Source organism: Otolemur garnettii, unplaced genomic scaffold (genome assembly GCF_000181295.1).
Source record: "Otolemur garnettii isolate 467f Iridium unplaced genomic scaffold, OtoGar3 scaffold00075, whole genome shotgun sequence".
NCBI classification, from domain to species: Eukaryota; Metazoa; Chordata; class Mammalia; order Primates; family Galagidae; genus Otolemur; species Otolemur garnettii.
The window spans coordinates 7,278,990-7,305,124 of NW_003852470.1; the positions used below are offsets into that span (position 1 = coordinate 7,278,990).

At 42.0% G+C, this 26,135-nt stretch overlaps 1 pseudogene; it reads right to left on the bottom strand.

Moving 5' to 3' along the window:
- Positions 1-21,252: 21,252 nt before the first annotated feature.
- Positions 21,253-21,654, bottom strand: LOC100964697 (annotated as a pseudogene).
- Between the last annotated feature and the right edge of the window lie 4,481 nt (positions 21,655-26,135).

Sequence of the window (26,135 nt, forward strand, 5' to 3'; positions counted from 1 at the left end):
ATTTTAACAAAGAGTCTCTAATTGATATGAAAAGGCGAAGTCAAAATAGAAATGAACTTCAGGATGGGCAGCTCAACCCTCCGTTTTCACTGCAATGCTTGGAGTGTCCTCATGTTGCCAGAAGGACGACACGCTCTGACCTTGGTCCTTTGGGCTTTGTGGAAACTCAGGTGGCGGATTAACCTAGAGATTAATATCCAATGCCTGTACCTTTTAAATGCCTCAGATGTGTTCCTTTTTTCCCTAATATTTGACATTATCTTTAATACTTTAAATATCTGCCTTTCCAGGAAGGAAAATCTTTTTCTTTTGATGAAAAGCTATTACGGCTCATTTAAAAAATTGCAAAGTGGCTGGACAGTTTAAAAATTGCATCTAGATCATTTAGCGAGGTTGGCACAACATCTGACTTCTAAAACCAGCATTTGCCAAGTATTTTAGCCATAGTACAGTTGCTAAGCTAACGAGAAAACACTAATCACTTGGCAGAGATGTAGCCGTGTTAAAACGAAACAAAATCAGTTGCCTTCAAAACAACCTTTTGTTTTTGTCTCCAAAAAGCTGCTTTGCTCCTTTGGTGTAGGTGAGAACACATTGCTCACCCTGACACGCACATCCTTCATGTCTTAACCAGTCTCTGTATGTTTCTTCGTTCTCTCACTAATAAAAATGAGCCCCCAGTTTGCTGCTCCTCAGTAAATTCAATAGGTGTTGATTAAGCACATACTGTGTGCTGGGTGCTACACTATTAAATGTAACTCTGTAGTCTGCAGTGCCCAGGTACTACCACCGTGGTTAATGAAGTGCTACCAGAAAGACCAGAAGAGGGCAGCTAGTGAATCCGGCACCGTACTGCTAACCAGCAACGCTTCTGAGTGACCTAACAGATTAAAACAGATTAAAACAAAATAAAAATGAATCATTTTATTTAGCTTGTCAGTTCTATTATATTCTCAATAACAAGTTTTTAAAAAGCAAATCAATATATCAAAGCAGTACCCTGAACCCCTTAAATGCATCAATGTACAAAGTTCTGATGTAATAAAAAATAATTTTAAAAATTAAAAAAAATAAAAAGCCAATCTACACAAACTGCTCTGCGTTTGACTCTGTGGCAAGCACAGAGGCTCCCCTCTGAAGGAGTTTCTGAGTGAGTTCAGAAAACAAAGCATTCAGTTTATAACAAGGTGAATAATAATAAACTCCATCACAATCCTACTAGAGGAGCAGGAAATGTATCATGAGAAGAGAGAGGGGGGCTGAATTTATTGAACATCTATAATTCCCAGATGTTTCACACATGTCATTGAGTCTCAATCTGGACACTTGTGGTTCCCCTATGGCATGTACCCTGTGGCCAAGTGAAAAAAACATATGCCACAGAGAATGTCTGAAAGTATTCACCACTGGGGAGAGGGTTTTTATTATATACATCTTTGTAATTTTTAAAGCTTAACACCAATTTTCTTTTCAACTGCCATTTGCTAATTATATGCACACACACATATACCTGAGCCCACTCCTGACCTAAGGCGTCAGAATCACTCACACTCTTCCAGAAGAAACATTAGTGTATATTAGTTATGCTAGTTACGTTAACTGGTTTAATCTTTTACCATTGAGGAAATTAAAGCTTAGAGATAGCAAGACATTTGGTCAACATCAAAGCCAGTGAATGGCAAAGATGGGATTTGGATGCAGGGTCCCTCCAAGTCTATTGAGATGACCAAGTGGGTTTTGTCCTTTATTCTATTAATATGTTATATTACATTGATTTATTTATTTTCATATGTTGAACCAAGCGTGTCTTCTTAGGACAGATTCTGCTTCATCATGGTGTATAATCCTTTTCAGATGATGCTGGATTTAGCTGTACTGACCTTTAGGGTATTTTTCTTGTTATATCTGTGTCCGGTTTTGGTATCTGAGCAATACTGTCCTCTGGAATGAATTGAGAAGTGGTCCCCCCTCTTTTATGTGTGGAAGACTTAATGAAGGATTGGTGTTAATTCTCCCTCAAGGTTTGGGAGAGTTTAGCAGTAAAACTGGTTCTGGGCTTTTCTTTGTGGGAATTTTTATTACTAAATTAAATTCTTTATTTTTATTCAGATTTTCTATTTCTTCTTAAGTAATTTATGGTACCTTCTGTCTATCTTCACAGGAATTTGCTTGTTTTGTCTAGATTATCTAATTCGTTGGCATACAATTGTTCCTGGTACTTTCTTGCCATTCTTCTTATTTGATAGCAATATTTCCTCTTTCAGTCCTGTTTTTAGTAATTTGAAACTTCTCTGTTTATTCTGATCAGTCTAAAGGTTTGGCAATGTTTTTATCTTGTTGGTTTCTGTTGATTTCCCTTAGTTCAACCCCCTTCCCAAACTTTATTTTATCCCCCTTCCTCTGGAAGCTTTGAATTTAGTTGCATTTTTTTTTGTAAAAGTTTCAATTGTTCACTCAGATTTTTCTTCTTTTTTAATACAGCTATGTAGAGAAGATGTCCCTCTAATTGCTCTTTTGGTTGCACCCCGTAAATTTTGGTATGCTGTGTTTTCATTCCCACTGATTCAAATGATTTTCTAATTTTCCTTGCAATTTCTGGTTTGACCCATTGGTTATTTAGGAGTATGTTAATTTCCACTTAGTTGTTATTTCTCCAAATTTCTTTCTGTTGTTGATTTCTAATTTCATTCTGCTTTTGTTGGAGAACATACTGTGTATGGTATCAACCTTGTGGAGACCTGTTTTATGGTCTTTTTCACTTGTACTTGAGAAGAATGTGTGTTCTTCTATGGGGTAAAGTGTTCTGTAGATAACTTTTAGACCTAGTTGGATTATAACATTGCTTAAGTCTTCTATTTTCTTATTTATCTTCTGCCTGATTGTCTAACTATTACTGAAAGTGAGGTAGTGAAGACTCCAACTATTATTGTTAAACTGCCTATTTCTCCCTTCAAAACTGCTCTCGTCAGTTTTGTTTGTTTGTTTTTGAGACAGTCTCACTTGGTCGCCCTCAGTAGAGTGCTGTGGTGTCACAGCTTACAGCGACCTCCAGCTCTTGGGCTTAGGCAATTCTCTAGCCTAAGGCTCCTGAGTAGCTGGGACTACAGGCACCTGCCACAATGCCCAGCTTATTACTGTATTTTTTGATCACTTCCAGGAGTCTTGTGGTTGAGTGTTTGGAGTTCTCCAAGTATAACATCATATCATCAGCAAAAAGGGAGAATTTGACCTTTTCTGCCCCCATTTAGATGCCCTTTATTTCCTTCTCTTGCCTGATTGTATTGGCTAGAACTTCCAGCACTATGTTGACTGGTAGTGGTAATAGAGAACATCTTTGCCTGGTTCCAGTTCTAAGTGGAAAAGCTTACAGTTTTACTCCATTCAGTATAATATTAGCTGTGGGTTTGTGTAGATGGCCTTGATCAGATTAAGAAATGTGCCATCTATGCCTGTATTTCTCAGTGTTCTAATTGGAAAAAGATGCTGAATTTTATTGAATGCTTTTTTCGCATGTATTGAGAGGATCAATATCTGGATCACACCCTCTTCCTAGACTTAATCAAGAAGAAATAGATCTCTTAAATAGATTGATTTCAAGCACTGAGATGGGAGAAACAACAAAAAAAATCTCCCAACAGAAAAATTGCCCTGGTCCAGATGGCTTCAAACCAGAATTCTATCAAACCTTCAAAGAAGAGCTTATACCCATACTGCAGAAACTATTGCAAAAATTTTAGAAGAAGGCCAGGCATGGAGGCTTACACCTATAATCCAGCACTTGGGAGGCTGAGGTGGGTGTATTGACTGAGCTCACAGGTTCAAGACCAGCCTGAGCCAGAGTGAGACCTCATCTGTAAAAATAGCTGGGCGTTGTGGTGGGCACCTGTAGTCCCAGCTACTTGAGAGGCTGAGGCAAGAGAATTGCTCCAGGAGTTTGAGGTTGCTGTGAGCTATGATGCCATGGCACTCTACTAAGGGTGACAAAGTGAGACTCTGTCTCCAGAGGAAAAAAAAATTGAGAGGGAAGGAGTCTTCCCCAATGAATTCTACGAAGCAAATATCACCCAATGCATTCTACAAAGCAAAAAGACCAAAACCAGGAAAAGACCCAACTAAAAAAGAGAACTTCAGACCAATTTCATTAATGAATATACTTGCAAAAATTCTCAACAAAATCCTAATCAATAGATTACAACTTATCATTTAAAAAGTCATACATGGCTCGGTGCCTGTGGCTCAAGCAGCTAAGGCACCAGCCACATACACCTAAGGTAGCGGGTTCGAATCCCCAGCCCCGGCCACACAACAGCGATGGCTGCAACCAAAAAATGGCCAGGCATTGTGGCAGGTGCCTGTAGTCCCAGCTACTTGGGAGGCTGAGGCAGGAGACTTGCTTGAGCCCAGGAGTTGGAGGTTGCTGTGAGCTGTGATGCCATGGCACTCTACCCAGGGGGATAGCTTGAGGCTCCGTCTCAAAAAAAATAAAAATAAAAATAAAAAAATAAAAATAAAAAGTCATACATCATATCAACAGAAGCAAAGACAAAGACCATATGATCCTCTCAATAGATACAGAAAAAAAGCATCCTTTTCTAATTAGAACTCTGAAGAATATAGGCATAGGTGGCACATTTCTTAAACTGATGAAAGTCTTTTTTACTACTTACCCTAGCCTACGGATTATAATTAACATCTTAATTTACAATAATCTAATTCAAATTAATACCAACTAAATTACAATATTGTTTAAAAACTATGCTCTTATATAGATCTATTTTCGCCCCATACTTCATTCTTTTATTGGCATACAAATTACATTTTTAGACACTGTATGTCAATTAACACAAACTGCATTGCTATATGCAGTTTTCTTTTCAAAACAGATAGGAGAAAAGAATTACCAAAAAATACATAAATATTGCCTTTTATATTCACCTATGTAGTTACCTTTATTGGTGTCTTCTAGTTCTTCAATTTGCCATCTAGTGTTTTTCCATTTCAACCTTAAGGACCCCTTTAGTATTTCTTTTCAGGCAAGTCTATTAGCCTGAAAATCTTTCAGTCTTTGTTTACCTGGGAATGTTTTAATGCCTTTTTCACTTTACAAGGACAGTTTTACTGCATATGATTCTTGTTTGACAGTCTTTTCTCTCAGCTTTTTCTCCACCAATTTTAAGATTTCCTCTTTGTCTTTCAATGGTTTGATTATGCTATACCTGTGATCTTAGCCAAAGGGCTGAGAAGTGATCAACAGTTTGATTATAATGTTTAGGTGTGAACAGAAACATCTTTTCAGTTTATTGACTTGAAGTTTGTTGAGTTTCTTGAATGTGTAATGTTTTTTATCAAATTTGGGGAGTTTGGGGCCATTACTTCTTTAAATATTTTTTTCTGCTCTTTCTCCTCTCTTTTCTCCTGGCATTCTTACTATGTATATGTTGGTATCATGAAACCCCACAGATCTCAAGACTGTTCATTTTACTTCACTATTTTTTTTCTGTCCTCAGACTGGAAAATCTCTTCATTGGCTTGTTCAGGTCTATAGCTGAGCCCTTCTAATAAACTTTTCATTTCAGCCATTATCCTTGTCAAGTCCAGAATGTCTCTGTGGTTCTTTCTCTTAATTTCTGTCTCTTTTTGATATTCTCTTTCTGGTGAAACATCATTCTCACACTTTCTTTTAGTTTTTTTATACTTGGTTTCTATTAGTTCTTTGAACATATTTGAAATAAATTATTTTAAATTATTGTCTAGTAAATCCAATGTCCAGGCTTCCCCGGGGATACTTTCTCTTGGTTATTTCCTTACTCCCCACCACTGTGTATCAACTATACCTTCCTGTTTATGTGTAAGTCTTAAGTCTTTTGTTGCTGAAAACTAGACATTTAAAATAATTTTAATTATGACAACTCTGTAAATTAGATTATTCCTTCTCCCCAGGGTTTGTTGTTGTTGCCGTTTTTCATGGCTGTTGGTTTTAGTGGCTTTTCTGAACTAATTTTGTAAAGCCTTATTCTTTGTTGCGTGTCATCAAAGTCCCTTCTCAGCTCAGTGGTCATCTAATGATTGGGCAGAGATTTCCTTAAATGCCTATAACCAGTAAGTCTGGTGGTCTTTGCTGAGAGGTTGCACGTTCATCTTGGTGCATTACTTTAACATTTACCCAGGAGGCAGTTTACAAATCCATCTTAGCCTTAACTTTCTGTTTGTGCAGAGCCTCCCTCAAAAGTTCACTAACGCTGAGCATTTAGGGCCCTTTCAGGTCCTTCCTGAGCATGTGCATAGCCCTGGGCAGGTACACAGTCCTAAGCCTGTGCCTAAGAATTAAGTCAAAGCTTTTCAAAGCTCCCCATGGGCATCTTATTTCCCAGCTTTCCCTACTGAGCTGTTTGATTTGTGTACTGTTTGCCCCAACTGTTACCTACCATCTTGGGAAGCTGTGATGTTAAACAATTGCCTAATTGTTTTAGACAACTGTCCCTGGGGGGAAAAAAGCTGTTCACATTGGGGGAGCTCTGAGTCAGATGCAATAAAGGTGGCTTTGTGAGTGGGGTCTTCCAGGAAGCCACTAGACAAGTCAGATAATGACAATCCTCTGGAAATGAGGTTTCGAAGGGACTCTGACACCTCCCTTCCCTTGGCAGCAGTGTCTAGGCTGCTGAGTCATCAGGATTGCAGGCTATTGGTTTTCAAGGCTTCAACTACTGCAGACCTGAGGAGGAGGCCAATTAAGTTGCCATAAAGCTTGCTTTTTATACCAAAATTTGGCTATTTTTACTTGAATAAATGCTCCCCAGATTGCTGCAAGCCTTTGGTTAATTTCCAGGGTTCAGAAAAAGTTACTTCAGACCATTTTTGCCAATATTCTCCATGCTTCAATAGAGGAGATAATTTTTGGAGGTCCTTATTCCACCTTTTTCACTGACAGCACCTCAACTCAGGGTCTTTTGAATTCCACCCTCCTATGATGCCTTTGAGAGGAAAGTATGATTCATGGGCCACAAATCAACAGTGAGAGCTCTTCTCTTGAGACTGCAGTGGGCAGGGTACGATTTATGAAGCAGAAGGGACTTAAAGAGAGCCTGGAAGAAAGATAGAATTTTTTTTTTGAAAGATAGAATTTTAAGTAGCCTACCTGATAGAGTAGGGAGGAGGAGACCACACCTTCTAGAAAAGGGAAAGACTGAGGAATTTCTTGTTCTAGAAAAGTTTCTGTTTGTGTTTTTCATTCAGCCAAGAAAGTCACTACAGACTCAATATCAAAAATTACCAAAAAATAAAATAAAATAAATTTCCAAAGCCTGCAAGTGTCTGAGCCTGCCCCAGATGCAGCACTCTACTAAGGAAAAGGACCCTCTTTCTCCTTCAACATATCCGTCATTGCCCTTCTGTGTTGTTAAGCTCCGCACAGTTGAGGATAAATGACGTCTTTCCAGACGGCACTTAGACAGAAGCATCTGTGACTCCTTGCCACACAGCTCAAAGACTGCCAGCGGCCAGTTTTCATCAGTCAAAATGATTAACTGCTGGTTCTGGAGTAGTTTACAAATATTTGTTCCCTTCTTTATTTGCTACCCAGTTATTTATTGAGTCCTCGCTGTGTGCCAGGCCTGTTCTAGGACCATAGAGGTGTAAGAGATGATCCCTTCTGTCGTGGAGCTCACATTTAAGATAAGGAGATGACATCACAAAAGCAATGTGGGCAGAGCAACATCAGGAGTCCAAGAGAGAAATAGCCAACACACTTTGGGGCAGAGAGAGGGCTTCTCAGAGGATGTGGCAAAGAGTCTTGATAAAAATAAATTCAGTGGAGGGAGGGGTAATGTGTTCATTTTCTAGGACTGCTAGAACAAAATGCCACAGGCTGAGTAGCTCAAACAACAGAAATTCAACCTTCACTGTTCTGGAGGTTGGAAGTCCAAGGTCAAGGTGTGGTCAGACTTCTTTTCTGCTGAGGGCTCTCCCCTTGGTTTGCAGAAGGCCACCTTCTCACTGTGTCCTCACATGCCTTTTTCTCTGCACACGGCATCCCTGGGATTTCTTTCTCTTCTAATGTGGACGCTAGTCACATTGGATCAGGGTTCCACTTGCCATGACCTCATGTAATAGTAATTACCTCTTTATAATCCTAATTTCCAAATATAGATTCAACATATGAATGGGGGGTGCATAATTCAGTTCATAACAGGAAATATTCTAGCAAAAGTTTGGGGGAAAATGGAAACACTAGAGTCTGAAGTGCACTTTAATTTCTGTTTTTTCTTTGCCCACCACCATTTCTATTCCCCAGTCATCTCAGTTCCCTGAGTTTATGTAACCTTGTTTCACTTTTATTTCTGAAATAAAAGAACACACAAGAGCTTTTTAGTTTTATTTATTTCTTTAAAAATACATGTAACAAAACGTAAAAAAAGAAACTTAACAGAAAGCAAAATATCACTGGGGCAGATACAGATGACTAAATACCCTAAAGTACTATGCTTCTTTCTGTATGTGGACTTGGTATTGGAAAATCATAGGACTACATTTCCCAGCTCTCCCTGCATCAAGATGGGGCCACGTGACACATTTGGGCCAATCCAATGTAAGTGAAAATAAAGACTGACACCTTCAGGCGCCGGAGGGTTAGGACACAGCTCTTTATCCACCTGCTGAATGACAGGCATTCCAAGGCCCCAGAGGAGCTGGTGGGCAAGAGTTGAAAGGAGCCTGCATCTCTCTGAACCTGAACTGGGTTTGATGTGAGCAAAAATTTACTTCTAGGGTGTGAAGCCACTAAGATTTCAGAGTTTTTCTCTTACCACAACCTATACTGCCTTGACTGATACAATCACTGTAATCCCAACATTATTTCTATTTTTTATGTATTCCTTTCTAGTTCTTATTAGATCGTGTTTATTTTTACATAGCTATAATAATAGCGTAAAGACCTTTTTATTCATTTTAACACATGCATATATTAAAGCCTTTCCATATCCATGACTATCTTCGTAATTATCATTTTCTGTAGACAAATAATATTCCACTGAACAAAGTAAACCTGTTCCCAACTGTTGAACCTTTGGTTGTTTTCAATTACTTTGGTCTTTTTGAGAACCACAAAAATCCCAGCATTGTGTTCTTTTCAGTAGAAGGTGTAGAAAGCCTATCATGAAAGCATGTTACCGTTAATGAGTTAAGTAAACACCGAGGGCTCAGAAGGAGATGCAGACACCCCCACATCCCCTCAAGGTTGGAGGGCTTGGAAATTGTTCATCTACTTTTCCACTCACTGCCAGCTCCTCACCAGGCATGGGTTCTCCATTCTGGGCTCCCAGGCCACCTCCCATGGCCTCCCTTCAGAGTCACTTGGGATAAAGACCTGGAGGACCCTCTTCCTTCCCTCTGTGCTTTCCACTCCTGGGACCTTTTCTTCCATCTCCTGCCTTCTATTCCATCCACTTCCATCCAGAGGAACCCAGAGGATCCTGCCACAATCCATGACTCCACAGACACAAATACATACTTTTGAGCCTTAAAGCTGGCACGACAATTAAATGCCTACTCCTCAAGCCATCGTATCTGTCAGGGTGGGGCAGGAGATAGAGGACAAATTTTAATTATGGAATCTGAGGAGGGCTTAACAAAGGGGTGGTCCATAAGGTGTGAGAGTATCCTAGTAAAGCCATGTAGTAAAACTATGAATCCTGCAGTGACAGCAGGGAATGGAATGATTTCTGGAAATTGGCCAAAGGTTGTCATCCTTAGCTCTCACTCACCTGGTCATCTCCTTCAAAGCCCACCTCAGGGGCTCCCGCTGGGGAGTCTTCCTTGACCCCCCTCCCATGTCTGGCTCCAAGGGCAGACGCTGTACCAGGGGAGATTCGGCAGCCCATCTGAGTCTAGGCAGCCCCCAGGACATAGTGCTTGCCCAGTAAGTGTTTGTTCAATGAATGAATTCACAAATGTTTGAAAGGATAATGAAGGAAGGGAGGAAAGTGGAGAGAAAACTAGAAAAACGAGCATATACTCCTGATGCTGTGTTTGCCAGTCTGCACGTCTACAACACAGTCGACTGTTAAAGGTTACCTTAATTTGTCACGATCCCTAAAATCACAAATACAGTTTACAACACCTATAAAAAACCCCGAATTTTGGCACCTTTCAAATACATTAAACCTGCAACTACCAGAACAAAAGTGTGTGTTTAACAACCAGGGAAATACAGTAAGACTTTCCAGGCAGTTAAAAGAACTCCTAACCCAATCTCTCCCCAAAAGATGGTCTAGTGAGCAGAATAAATATTGAGATTAGTCAATGGAATTTGCTCAGCAAAGGATGTTTGTACACACAAACACATATCATTTACTCAACCTAAAAAAAGGAAGTCTTCTATAAAATAATTAGATAATTGCATGTTTTTAGCAGTTTTGAAAATTTACTCTGAGTACTGAGGGCCTTATGATTTTTTGTTTGTGAAATATTTGTTTGAAATAACAATTTATTATTTGTTTTTGTATTTATTAAAAAGATCAATTAATAGGAATTTTATACTTGAAAGTATTGCAAAGTGCTAGTTAGTGCATCTGGCATGGAAATACACAGAAATTTACTGGTGAGGATACAGGACCCACAGATGGAAAGAGAGGCAGACATCAGGATGAGGGGAATAAACAAAGAGCAATAGACGAGGATAAAAGCAAGTGGTCTCAGTACTGAGCCCCTCCATAGTAGCTGCATTTAGGGCAGAAATTTGCCTGCTCAACTCACACTTACCAATTTGACTAAGTGGAGATCACAGAATTCACTCAAATGTGGTCTCTAGGTGATCCATATGACAGGTCATCAAATATTTATCATAGAGCCCAGGTAGAGCTCAAAGACGGAAAAAAAAAAAAAAAATTGGAGGGGAGCCAAAAGCCTGGAGTTTCAGTATGGAAGTGTCTTTAACACCCTGTGTAACTTTGGACCTCTGTTTTTGTCTACTGAGCAAATGCTCTTCTGCAGGTAAACTGTGGATCGGCAGCAAATGTGTATGCGGATCTCATTCTGAAATATTATTCAACACACTTGCACTTCTGGATGGTTCCCGTTTTATTTTTTCTCTTTGAGTTTCAAAATAGACTTTTCAAAGTCCACACCTGGGCAGTTGTTTGAGAGGCAGCTTTGCCATTGGTTTGCAAGCACCAAGAGCATGAGAGAGGAAGGGCTTTGGGAATATCCAAGAACAGGACTGGTCCGTCGGAACTGAAACCTGGTGGGCTGTGGCAGGACAGAGGGAAGGATGTGAGCCACAGGGGAGCCAGCTGGGGAAGACGGGATGGGGGAGGGGGAGGGAGGCCCAGCTGTACCCACTAGTGGGGGCCCTTTTCCCTCCCCAACCTCCAGGGCAACCTCTGAGACCTCCCCTGATGGAGTTGAAAACCCCAAATTAGAGAGCCCTGAAAGCATCCCCAAGAGCTGAGGTGAAGTGAGGTCCACCCTTCACCCAGTCCAGCCAGCACAGGACTGCGAAGTCCAGCTGGAAGACACAGCACAGCCTCCCTGGGTCAATCTGAAAGCAGGGAGGTGAGGGTGACATGCTAAGTTCCCTTGTATCAGCAGATGGGTGGAACTGGGGGGTTGGAGACAGATTAAGTCCCAATGTACATGCAGTGCCATCTTTGCATGTGTGATTGGCGAATGTGCCTGCAAACATGGATGCTGCAGGGCTTGGCTTTCAAAGTGCTTTGCACTTACAATGCAGATTTTTTTATCATTATCAATTGCTAAACTAGAGCTGTGTTTATTTACTCAGTAAATACTCATGGTCTAGACACCTAGGAAGGTACGGGGGAGATTACAGCAAGGAACAAAGCAGCAAAACCCCTGCCCTTGAGTGGTTCCTAGTCGGGCCTGGGGAAACGGGGAATGGGATGTGAGTGAGTGTGATCTAGAGAAGGGGATGCCCTCGGGGGAAAGTGACATTGGAGGAACGAACCAGGAGATGTGGAAGTAGCCACCTGGCTTACCTGGCTTTGGGACACAGCAAGTGGCAGGCGTCAGAGACTTGGCCCAGGTAAGTGCCTGTGCTCCTAGCCAGGCAGCCGGTGTGGCTAGATGGATCGGGGAGCAGAAGAGAGGAGGCCCGGCTGTCAGTGAGGGGTCAGGGGCCATTGTGGAGGGCCCAGGCCATTCTGAAGACCAGCCTGACGCTACATGGGGTGTGGGCTGTCAAGGGTTCCGAGCAAAGGAAGGACCTGATAGGAGGTGAACCCAGAAAGTGGACAGGAGAGCAGTGGAGACGTCCGGCCAGACAACAACAGCCTTTTTGGGGTGGGCAGGAGAGTGCAGAACCATGACTTTCTTGGAAATTCAGTGAATTTTCTCTTTAACGGAGCATATTTGGTCTCTCAGATTTATTACATTAGAGAAGAAGAAAAGATCTGGCAGGGCATTCTGGGAGAAATGAAGGGGACGCCATAATTTGCCCGTTTTGCAGCTCAGAGCACACAAAAGAGACGGAAAGATTTGCCCACTGTCATAAAGCCCAACAGGAGGGGAGAGGGCCAGATGCCAGCCGTATTTCCAGCCCTGCTGCATCCCCTGCTGGGGCCATCGCCACTGGCGGGCGGGGCTGCGGAGGGGAGGCCGGGCACCCAACCTGCAGGGGCCAGAGTCCTTCAGTCGCTCCCTCTCCCCCGACGCCCCCACTTGCTCTCTTCCTCTCTCCTCCAGCAAACCTCAGGAGAGTGAGAAATAAGAAACAAATGGCCACGAGATGCTTTACGGATGACGGCAGGGTGCTAAATAACGGTAATGTAGCCGGGCAGGTACATCATAAGCCGTGATGGAAAGAATTCTGTCACCATGACTCAAGTTTACAAGGCCAGCTGGATTCCCAGGGCCGCTGCCTTCTTCTCTGTGTCCCTCCAGGTAATGGAACGCCCCTCAGCTTGGTGCCCAGCCCAGCCCGCACCTACCAGACTGGGGCCAGGCGGGGACACCAGTTAGAACCACATTCACATCGTTAGCGACAGCTCAGAGCGCAGGGACGGGGGCCGGGACACCTCCTCTGTGACGGTGGCTTTCTGATTGATCTCCCCTCCATCTCATCTTAATGGAGACAGTCACGGGTGGGAATAGATGGCTGCAGCCCCTGCTGTTCACCTCCCCTGCCTCTCCCAAGGCTGCCGGAGATCAGCCAGTGTATACATCACAGGGATGGTGTGCTGGGCTGTGATGCCACCTTATTTTATTTCATTTTTTTTTAACCTTTGTAAATTGCTGAGCTCCCCTGGCCCCGCAGCTGACTCTCCCCTGCTACCCAGCTTTTACACAGATCCTGGTGCTCGCTGAACGGCTCTGCCCTCAGCCGACTAATTTATTGATTGGCTCCCACCTAAGGCCAAATGAAGTTCTTCTTTATTGAGACAATTTATCAAAGTCTGGAAGTTGCAGACGAGGACTGCACCTCACCGTTCTCTTTAATTAATGGAGAGCCTCTCACTGCGCCAGGTCCACTGGCCACGGGCCTGTGCCCTGAATATTAATTCCCTTTTTACCTGCTGGTTGTGTGCTTTGAGGTCTGACCAAGTGATGGAGGCACAAAGAATTGTTTGACTTAAGAAGTGCATGTCCAGTGAATAAATGTCACATGTCCCCTGTCCTTACAAGGAGGGCTGTGAAACTCGGACACAGGATGGGCTGTGGATTATAAGTCACACTTCTCTGCTTAGTCACACAAATTAAAACAAGAAATCACATTAATTGTCTAGAATTATTTCTACTTAAAAGCTACTTTTAAAACATCTGAGTAATTGGGTTAAAATTGGAGTTTGCTGAATTTTTTCACCAAAACTTGCAGCTGGCAACTTTTACCTGCTTGGTCAACTTTTACCTCTGCTGTGCAGCCACAGGGGAGCAGTCCGAAACTCTCCCTGTTGGTGGTGTCTCCTTCCTCAGCTCTCGACTTCCAAAACTCTGTCCTTCGAGGTGAAGCTCAAAAGTGGGTTGGGCAATACATTTAAATCCCTTTATTTCACTAAAAACTATTGCGAGAAAGCACAAATCCTAGGTTAGCACAGAACCTCTCTTTGCCCTTCCATTGATGAAAAGACCGAAACCACAAAAGAACATAAATTCTCTCTCTACTCTGACTTTGCCGAATCACCAGCTTGAGAAGGAGGCAGGGAATTCCACGTCAGACTATCCCCAGTGCAAGACAAGATGTGATAATGCATTTTAGATTGTTTGAAGAGTAACATAGTCACAAAGATCCATTTTTCTAACATGAAAAGGTAATCAGGGAAAAGTTTTGTTCCCACCCCTTTCTCACTCAATTTCCATCCCACCGCCACTTTCATGCGCAGGTAACCTCTGTGTGAGGCTTTTAATGTGTTCTTCTAGGCATTTTTATGCAGATCAAGCAACTATGAATATATTCTTCTCTTACCCCCACGCACACCTTTACATAAAAAGTAGCACACTGTATACACAGCTGCTTTTCCTGCATAGTGGTGGATCTGACGATCTTACCTCATCTCCACAGAGAGCCTCCTCCTTTCCACATGGGATTCCATGTACAGAGGCATCACCCACGCAACCAGACATCTGGGGCCGAGCTTGGCTTGTCTCCAGTCCGTTGTGATTAGAATGCTGCAGTAAATGACCTGGTATGTACATCATTCTGCACATGGGCTAGCCCATCTGTAAGACAAATTATCAGAACTGGAATTCAGGATCAAAGGGATAGAACCTTCTAATTTTGATAGATGGTACCAAATAGCCTCCAGGAAGGGTTGCACCAATTTACACACACGACAGCAAAGTTTAAATGTGCCTGTTTCCCACGGCTTCATCAAAAGAGTATTACCATTTTTTTTCCTATAGAATAGTTGAAAAACGAAATTGCCATTTTTACTTGCATTTCTCTTGCTCTGAGCAAGGCTAAGAACTTTTTCCTATGTTCCAGAGCTATTTGTATTTCCTTTTCTGTCAACTGCGTGTTTGTGAGCTTTGCCTATTTTTGTATACATTTTGGGGGTTTTCTCATCAATTTACAGGCACTTGTGACATATTAGGAAGGTGCTGGGATTTGAATGTGTCCTCCGAAGTTCATGTGTTAGGAACTTAGTCCCCAGTGCAACAGTGTTGAGATGGGGGAAGGAGGGATCCACCCTCCTGAACAGATTAATGTCCTCATGCAGGAGTGGGCTCATGGTCTCGAGAGCGGGTTTCTCACAAAAGGGAGTCCGGCCCTCTCTTGCTGTCTCTCGCACACACTCTATTGCCCTGTGATGCCCTCTGCAGCATTACAGTGCAGAGCAAGAAGGCCCTCACCAGATGCAGCTGCTTGATCTTGGACTTCTCAGCCTCCAGACCTGTAAGCCAAATAAACGTCTGCTCATTATAAATCATCCAATCCTTGTATTCTGTTATAGCAGCACAAAACAGACTACGACAAGTTAGTCATTTTACTATGGTTATATTACAATTCATCTGCCCAGTTTTCATTTGTCTTTCAGCTTTGCTTTGTTTTTTTTTGTTTTTTTGTTTTTTTGTTTTTTTTGCAGTTTTTGGCCAGGGCTAGGTTAGAACCCGCCACCTCCACCGTCATATGGGGCCAGGGCTCTACTCTTTGAGCCACAGGTGCTGCCCACTTTGTAAATATTTTTGTTTGCATTCTTTTGTATCATTGTGGTTCTTTTGCCATATGGAAGGCTTTTATAGTCCTGTAGCCAAATGTATCAGCGTTTTCTTTGCTGGCTTCTTGCTTCCCTGTCATAGTTAGAAAGGCCTTCTCCACTCCAAGATTCAAAAAGGAATTCTCCAATTTTTCTTCTAATACATTTATGGTTTTCTATTTTACGTATTAGTGTTTGATTCCTTTATAATCTGTCCTCACAGGCAGTGTAAAGTTTACACTATTTATTTTGCCAGATGGCTACTCTCTTATCTCATCAGGTGACAAGAATTTGTGTCCTGTCACCCAGGAAAGAAAACAAGCCATTACTGTCGGGAATTTTGTTTCTCCCCCAGGCACACATGGACCTAAGGGCTGCTCCTGATGGTCCTCTCAGCTTCTCTGCTGTATCTTCACACACTGGGAATCCCCTGTCACTGTGTTCATCTAGTCCATTTTTGAAAATACCCAGGCAGTTTGTCTTTTGAATTAAGCTTATTATTGAAGTGTGACATCCATCCAGAAAAGCACGTGGTTTACACATAGATTTACGATGCTTTACAAAGTGAGCACATCCAGACACCACCCCCAGCTCAAGACCTAGAACATTGCAGCATCAAGGAAATCCCTTTGGACAGGCCCCTGATCTCTCCTCCCCCTCAAAATTTCTATCAGCACAGATTAGTTTGCTTGTTGATGTTTCTATCAATTGAAGATACCTGAATGGACACTTGTGCATCTGACTTCTTTGCCGTGTTGTGTTTGGAAGGTTTATTTGTGTTGTCACACATTGCAACTCTTTCTTTGTCCTTCTTGCTGTGTTGTATTCCATTGTGCAAATGTAACACGGAGAATTTACTCACTTAATGCTCATATTTAGTTTCCAGAGTGGGACTATTACAAGTGTCAATGCTATCAATACCCTTGTCATTAGCGGTGCCTGCGGCTCAATGGGTAAGGCGCTGGCTACCGAGGCTGGTGGGTTGGAACCCAGCCCAGACCAGCTAAAACACCAATGGCAAGTGCAACAAAAAAATAACTGGGCATTGTGGTGGGTGTCTGTAGTCCTAGCTACTTTGGAAGCTGAGGCAAGAGAATCACTTAAGCCCAAGAGTTGGATGTTGCTGTGAGCTGTGACACCATGACACTCTACCCAGGGCAACAGCTTGAGACTCTGCCTCAAAAAAAAACAAAAAACAAAAACAAAAAAACCCTTTTTGTGTCTATTGATGCCTCTCTGTGAGTTTTTTTAATTGAGAATAAAGCTAAAAATAAAGCTGAGTCTCGGAGCATCACCTGGTTTTCTCTGTATCTCTGGTCTATGCTATTTGGTCTCTGTTTTTACACTCAGTTTAATAAAAAGTTAGTCCCTGATATTGGTGGGGTCCCCACTGCATTCAGACACCTTCCATAAACTATCTCACGAAATGCTCACGATAGCCCTGAGCTGTCACTGTTCCTACTGCCCCTGTTAACAGCCAAGGAACCCGAGAGGCCTCACAGTCTCTCAGTTGAGAGGTTTCACTGGTGATCTGTAAAATACCTAAGCTATCGTGTTTAATAAAGCTATTTGTCTTCTCAACAATGTGAGTTTCACTTCTGGTTTTTTTTTTAACAGGTTTTAAGACAGGTATGGACTGTAGAGATATGAGAAGAAATTGCTAAGCATTAAGAGAGTGAGTGATGAGAGTGATTCAAATCAATGTATATCATACTTAAGTTGTCATTTAAAATACGGTGGGTTTTTATGTCTACAGGTGCTTGAATAAGAAATACCAAATAAGTCAAAGTGATGTACGTCCATTCATTCATTCATTCATTCATTTGTATTTCTCAACAAATGTTACTGAGTCACTACTCAGAATGTCAGGACTGGAGCAAAGCCTGGATAATGTGGTAAATTAGAAGGGGAAAGATTATAAACATCCTGGATTTATAAAATTTGAAAAATCCTTGAAAGCTAAGACTCTATAGTTTCCACTGAAACCAACCAAAAAACTACAAAGCAATATGATAAATATTATCAATGACCATGCACAAACAAGTATTAGAGCAATAGAGGGAGTTGGGGAAATCTTCCAGAAATGGGCTATGTGGGATGGGTTTTGAAGAATAAATAGGAGATCTCTTTAAAGAGGAGCAGAGGAACAAGCTCATAAATAAGACACAAGCGAATAATCAGAAAGTGATTACATATGCGTGGTACAGTGTCAGTGAAGGGGAGAGTGGGTAATGACTCAGATTGGCAGCAATTGCTTTCTAAAAACCAATTACAAAAACTGAATTGACCTTTTTTTTCCAGAGACAATGTCTCTCTCTGCCACCCAGGCTGGAGTGCAGTGGCATGATTATATCATAGCTCACTGCAGCCTCAAACTCCTGGGCTCGAGTGGTTCCCACCTCAGCTTCCCAAGTAGCTAGGACTACAGGCATGTGCCACCATGCCTCATGGGGTCTCACTATGTTGCCCAGACTGGTGTCAAACTCCTGGCCTCAAGCAATCCTCCCAAGCTATCCTCCTGCCTTGACCTTCCAAAATTCTGGGACTATAGCCATGAGCAACCACACCCTACCTGAACTGACTTTTTTAAAAAAAACAAGATCTTCATTGGAATTCCGGAGTTTTAGCTTCATGCCTGGAGGAAGAGGATGGAATCTGCTTTAGTTTAGAAAGTTTCAACAGTGGAAGTTCTTTCATTCAATTGATGAGGACAGGTCAGTTGATCCAGGAAATCAGAAAAAAATTCATAAACACCTTAAACTTTATAATTAAATTAAAATTAATAAATTTATATACATTTGACTATAATATGGGTACAAGACCTTTTCTTCAAGTGTAGTACTCACAGGCATTTAAGATGTACCTGTATTTCACACCAGAATATGTTAGCATCCATTTTCATTTTTGGTATATTAAAATGGAGCAAAAACTTAAAGATATTTGCAGGTCATCTTTTTGAATATTATTCTATGGTCCTGTGATTTTTCAATATTCAGTTTTTGTTACTTTTTACAATTGTCTTGACCACCCCTAATTCGATAGCAATTTTTCCATGACTCATCTATATATTTTTTTCAATAAAACTCAACATGTATCAACAGGATTCTTTTTCTTGGTCGACTCACATATCATCAGTTCCTGCAATATTTAATTAAATTACCTGGTTACAATAACAAGCACAAATGACATAAACAGGTTTGGGAATTAACACTTAACGAAGACCCTCAGTAATCTGTGGAGAAAATACACTGGTATTCTGAATGAATGATTCTCAGCCCCTGACCTCTAGACCAACAGCATTAGCATCACCTGAGAACTTACGGGAAATGCAGATTCTCCAGCCTGCTTCAGAGCTGTTGACCAGTGACTGTAGAAGCAGAGCCAGAAATCTGTGTCTTAACAACCCCTGCTTGCCTCTGAGGGCCCCTGATGTTTAAGAACTTAAATAGTAACCTACTCATCTCAAGCCTTCTACTCAGGCATGACCATGTTTCATCAGGAGACTGGAGGGCATCGGTTAATTTGATCAGAGTTAAGAGGGCTTCTCATTGGTATCTCTATGTATTATACATATTTTCTCTTTTACCCAAATTGAATATAGTGAATTCTTCCGATGCCCCACATCACTTCTCCTGGACCTCCTCTGGTTTCAGCCACAGCCGGGGCAGGCAGGTTGGTGAGAGCTCTAACTCCTGGCGTGCAGGCTGTCCATCTTTTCATCTTCTGTCCCAGAGGCTTAATGATGAAACCCTTCCACACTCTTCTCAGATTCCTGCTACCACACTGTGTGATGCAAACACTCCCTTTGAGTGCCCTCCTCCACTCACTCTCCCTATTACCTGTTGCCTCCTGGGATCCTTTTCAGGTAATCTGCCCGCACCCAAATCCTTGTGTCAGGCTCTGCATCCAGGGACACTAACACACTCTTCCCTTAATCACATGCCTTGGATACACTGTCATCTCAGCACATGGATTCTAACTGATATTCTATTCACTGTGCGGATCTACTATAGTTAATGTAGTTAGTCACCTGCTGGTAGACACTGAGAATGTTTCAATTTACAATCCGATGAAAATTTTTGTACAAAGGTCTTTGTACTATACATACAAGGTCTGACAAGTTCGCAAATTTGACACCAGGTGCTTACAATTCAGGAAGGGTTCATGACCTTAGTTTATCAGTGTCTTGCAGCTGTGTTTGTGTCAACATGTGTGGTATCTTGCTGAGTGGTGTTCATTATTGTTGATGCATGGGTTTGGGGGATTTTTGTTTTTTTGTTTTTTACATCATCTATTAGTACTTTATTAGGAATTGACAATTTTCACTAGAGACTGCTAAAGGAAATGAACTTAATCTTTCAATTTTAGAACAAACTTCCTGATAAGAAATTAAGTTTTCAAAGGGCAAGTAAAAGGCTCATTCAAGACAGTGTCTCTCAAATCTGGCTCTTTCACAGACATACTATGAAGGGCGGTCTGTAAGTTTTCCACAATAATGGCCTATACCTTCTGTTTTCATTTTACCGGTGATCTAAATTAGCACATAGTGGTTCAGGATCACCTGCCTGGATAACTACCTTGCATCAACTGTGGCCATGTGACATGACCTCTGTGCTGGTGCCTCTGTGGCTATGTGACCACAGCCTCTATACTGGTGCCTCTGGCCCCCGTGACCACAGCCTCTGTGCTGGTGCCTCTGGCCCCCGTGACCACAGCCTCTGTGCTGGTGCCTCTGGCCCCCGTGACCACAGCCTCTATACTGGTGCCTCTGGTTCCCGTGACCACAGCCTCTGTGTTGGTGCCTCTGCCCCCTGTGACCACAGCCTTTGTGCTGGTGCTTCTGTGGCCACGTGACCATGGCCTCTGTGCTGGTGCTTCTGTGGCCACATGACTATGGCCTCTGTGCTGGTGCTTCTGTGGCCACATGACTATGGCCTCTGTGCTGGTGCTTCTGTGGCCACGTGACTATGGCCTCTGTGCTGGTGCTTCTGTGGCCACGTGACCATGGCCTCTGTGCTGGTGCTTCTAGCTCTGTGGCACCAGTGTGGCCCAGCCCTCCTTCACTCTGCACAGCCTCACACTCTGTCCCAGACCTTTCACATAACAGTGGGGCCTTTCCTCAGGATCCCTGAGATGGCCAGGTTGTGAACACTGGTTCAGAGCCTTAATTTTCAAGATGGGTGGAGGGACGCATGTAGTTTGAAAGAACACTTTCAAAATAACCCCCTCTCCCAATTTCATAACACAAATTCCAGAAAGTCAAGTTCAGCAAAATAGTTCCAGATGATGGACAGTGGCAGAAACTGAGTGCAGGTCCGTCCTGGTCAGGTCTGGACAAAGGTGTCTAAGAAACACTGTCTAACAGGGGGAGGTTTGCCAGCACGCAGGACAGCAAGAAACACATGCCAAGGAGAAAGAACAAATCTCGGGTCAGTGAGTGAATCTTGGACCAGAAATTGTTACCATCTCCTAGAACTCAAAGGACCAAAGCAGAAGAAAACCAAGATGGCCCGTCAACCTTCTTGGCCCCGTGGTTAGGGGCAGGTTGTCCACTTTTTAATACTGAGCCAAAAGAAGAAAAAAGCTATTTGTGTCCTAGATCCCATGGTCAGGAAGTGCTGCCATCCTTTGTGATGCTGCTCAGCTCTGGAGGGGGTGTCAGCTGGGCCCGACTCTGTAATTGCCACAGAGCTCCAGTCTGCTTGAGGTGAGGCAGCATCGACCCACACTCTTGCATAGTTATGAGGTCACTGCATCCACCTATACTGACTTTACCAGTGAAGAGTCAAGGCACCATTCTTGCTCCTGGGAGCCATTGCAAATAATCTTGAATTTCATTTGCGTAGCTGGTGGCTGTGATAGCGACAAATTCCAGAAGCCCTTGTTTGAGGGGCAGTTGATTGAGGATCTCTTGGGTCCTCCTGCAGTAGGGGCAGGTGGGTTTGATGAACCCAACCACCTTTCCAGGCTGGATTTTGCTGTTCACAAATTCTTGAGCTATAGCTGCCATCTGGTAAGGCTCAGGGTGTCTGCTGATGCATGTTTTTGTGTGCCATCACTAAAATTTCAAAGTTTGAATTAGAGCAATGAATAAGCATTAAATTTCTTGTTAAACTTGGCAAGAGTGGAAGTGAAATCAGGGATATATTAGTCCAAGTTTATGGGGATAATGTTATGAAGAAAACGGCAGTGTACACATGGATTAGATGTTATTCTGAGGAGAGAGAAAACATCACTGATGAAGAGAGGTCAGGGTGGCCAGTAATGAGCAGAACTGATGAAAACATTGCAAAAATTCAAGTTGTGCATCAAAATCATTGGCTGATCATGAGAAGTGTAACACACCAAGTAAATGATGATAGAGAAACAGGTAGGAAAATCTTAACAGAAAATCCTGGCATGAGAAAGGTGTGTGCAAAAATGGGCTCTTGCATCACTGCAGTGCACCAGCTCTCACGGCACAGTCTGTAAGGGAGTTATTAACCAGTAAGCATTGGAACACCCTCCCTACTCACCTGATCTGGCCCAGTGACTTTTTTCTTTACCCAAAGATAAAGGAAATATTGAAAGGAAGATATTTTGATGACATTCAGGACATCAAGGATAATACAACAGCAAGGCAATTCTAGAAAAAGAGTTCCAAAATCGCTTTGAAGGGTGGACTAGGTGCTGGCATCAGTGCACAGCTTCCCAGGAGGAGTACTAGAAGGCGACCATAGTGGTATTCAGCAATGAGGTATGGAGCACTTTTTCTAAGGAGAGTTTGCAAACTTAATTGTCAGAAATCATATGTATCTATAGGAAAAAAAGCAAAAATTGCTGGGTAGAAGGGTATAAACATTTAAAATTGCATTAGTGCTGCCAAATTTCCCCCCTGGTGTGAACTCACACCTAAAATGTATCTTCCTCCCTGTCACACTCTATCCTCTCCATCACTGAGTGTTTGTGACAGTTAACTTTATGTGTCAAGCAACAGGGCTGAGGAACACCAAGATATCTGCTCAAACGTTATTCGTTGGTGTGTCTGTGAGGGTATTCCCAGAGGAAACTAGCATTTGAACCAGTAGACTGAGCAAAGAAGACCCACCCTCACCAACATGGGTGGGCACCACACAGTCCATTGAAGGTCAGAATACAGCAAAAAGGTGGAAGGGCGAATTTGGTGTCTCTGCTGAAGCAAAGACACCCCCTCCTTCTGCCCTTAGATATCAGTGCTCCTAGTTCTCAGGCCTTTGGAATTGAACTAGACCAACACCACCTCTTTCCTAGGCCTCCAGCCTGCAGACAGCAGATCATGGGGCTTCTTAGTCTCTACGCTCTTATGAGCTGATTCCCATAGTAAATCTGCTTTTATCATCTATATGTGTGTGTATATATATATATACATCTCCCATTGGTTCCTCTGGTTCCATTGGTTTCTCTGGAGAATACTGACCAATGCACCTGTATCAGTCTTTTTTAATCTCAGAGATTAAAAATTGGTATCATGCAGTAAAAATTGGTATTACATTTTTGTTTTATGTGTTCTAACAATGAGCTTGTTTGAGCATGGAAATAATTTATTTAGCTCTTCTTAATGGGTCTCATCTAAGAATTTTGCATTTCAAAGTTTTGGGTTTGTGTATCTTTTTATAGGCTTAATTATAGGTATTGTATAGTATTATTGCCATATTATTATAAATGGCCTTCCTAATATTACATTTTCTAACTGTTCATTGCTGGTGTATAGAAATGCCACCAGCATTCACCTACCGACTTGATATTCAGCCCCCTTGCTAAAGTCCCCTTTAGTTCTGAAAATGTTTATTTTCTTTGGGGTTTCCTTTGTACATAGCAATATCATCTGCAAATGGTGATAGTCTCATATTTCATCCTTTACAATTCTAATGTCCTTAATTTACTTTTGATGTCTATTTTTATTTTTCGCCTAGGACCTCCAGGACAATGTTGAATATCAGTGGTATTAGTGACTGGACTTGTCTTATTCCTATAAGTCAATATGACAAAAGCAAGCAACCTACTCAAAAGATAGAAAAGACGTGAGCCAGTGAGTTCACATAGGAGGAAAAAGACAGAGCCTAAAAATACATGGCATATTCAGTTTTATTAGTATTAAGGAAATGCAAATCAAGACTGCTATTTAAAACTCAACCAATGGACATAAGTTACCAAGCCTGATATACTAAGTGTTAGGCAGGATGAGGACCAGTGGAATCCTTTAGACCTTTCTGGGAGGGCCCAGGAGATGGAGGGGAGAACACAGGGAATGTCAGCCTTTGCCATCGCTCTAGTCCGGAGGTTGGGCTGGGACATGATGTTCACTGTAGTCACCAATACATACCCAAATAGGTAAATAAAAGGGGCTGCATGTGTACCATGAACCAGGGCTTATGATTAATCCTACTGTGGGCATCAAAGATCCAGAAAAATTATAAAGAAAAACAGAAACATAAAAGGGAACTGAAAGTCACTCATGAGTCCATTAGTGAGGGACACTTACCACCCACATTTTCTGAACATTCTTTCGTTCTATTTTACGCAGATAGGTAGATAGATTCGGTTGTCAGAGGAGAGACAGCTGCACATACAATCCAACTCTAACAAATAGGACATACTGTGTATGCTGCTTTATGTGTTTATTGGTTTCTTTTATTTATTTAAGGAGATTTTTTTTAAATTTTCTACTGTCTTTTGTGACTTAATCTAATGCTTTTCTGCTCACAAAATGTTTTGGAAGAGGAATGAAGAAAAACTGGTTTTAATAAATGATAAAGCTGCTAAACAAAAGAAAAAAATTAAACTTGACTCTGATATTTCCTCTGTGGATAACTGAGAAAACAGTGCTATTGAAAGAGAGAAAAAATAAGGAGAAATTTAGTAGGGGAGCTGGTTTGCAGAGAAGATTATGTGTGTAGCTTTAAAGCAGAGGTTCTCAACCTGTGGGTCAAGACCCACAGGAACTGTATTAAAGAGTTGAGGCATTAGGAAGGTTGAGAACCACTGCTTGAAAGATTTTGAATTTAAAATGAACATCTGAGTTAGGTAATTGGAAGAAAATTCAAGCTAGAGGTTTAGATATGAACATCCAAAGATGTAAATTTTGGAGTCATCAGAGAAAGGATGTTTCAAGCCAGGAACACAAACATTAGTGATGTCTAAAGAACAAGAAAATTTTCAAAAAAATATAGTTCTTGCTAAAAGAGCAATATTAGGTAGATAAACAAGGAAACATTTTGTGAAAATCCACCATTAGGGAAAGAAAAAAAGAGAGAAGGAAAGAAAGCCAAGGCCCCAGAGGAGATGGAATCAGAGAGACAGGAAACAGGAGGAGGCCAAGGAGAAGAAAGTGTTGTTGGTGGAGTGTCAGGATTGGAAATCAGGAGGGAAGACATACAGGGGAGCGAAAGAACTGGAAATAAATCTGGAGAGGCCCAGAGGGCTGCACCTCCACACGTGCACCGTCTCTCCAGGTCGACCAGTTAACTCTTCCAGGTTTGTGGGGTGAGTATTTCCATCTCTGTCAAAGGGGACCATCCTGGGGAGGGTAAGGCCATAGCCTTTGCGGGCTGGGATTCTGTTCTGTTGTCCCACCTGGGGAGGGTAAGGCCATGGCCTTTGCGGGCTGGGATTCTGTTCTGTTGTGCCACCATTCTAGCCACCTGAAACCTATCTGCCCAGGGCTGAGTGCACACCCGCCACCAGTAGATGCTTAATCACTTTGCTGGGGGAAAGAAGAATGAAGACATTTTAAGAAAAGTTCTCAGCGGCTCCTGGTCGCGCCCTGGGGAACAGCCTTTCTGGGCACACATTAGCATACTGTCAAACCCTGAACACCAGGCTCCTCCGACTCACTGCTCAGGAAATGAATACATGTATCTTGCCACACAGGGAGCAAACCGCTAGTGGCCAAATAATTTTTAATTTAAAACAACTACCAAGGGACTGCAGGGCAGCAAGATGAAGGCCCTTTAATTTAAACCTCAGTATCATCATATCTGTTATTTTCTTCAATATATGTGGTACAGAAATACTCAGTGCATACGTATTTGCTAATGTTCCTGAAATGATTTGAAAATGAAAAGCCTTAAGAAATCACACTTGATATTTTCCACGAGAAATAGAGAAGATGTGATATCTGGAGCCTAGATTACACAAGAGAATTGTGTTTCTTACTTTAAAAAAAAAATCTGTTTACTGATGAGAAAAAAAATAGCCATAATGGGGGGGGGGGGAATCTGCTTTCTGCTTAACACATGATTCAGCTGACAGCACAAAGAATCAGATGATTCTACAAAACTGACAGGCTGGATGGTGACTTGATGTAGCTGGAGAATTCTTCTCTAAATACCTGCAAATATTCCTGTCTGATGTTTAACATTCACAAACCATTAGATCCAACATGTATATTTATGGTTTGATAATCAGCTGTCATTAACAGATGAATAAACCATATAATGCTCATGTTTAGAGAGAATAAGGGAATATACAAAT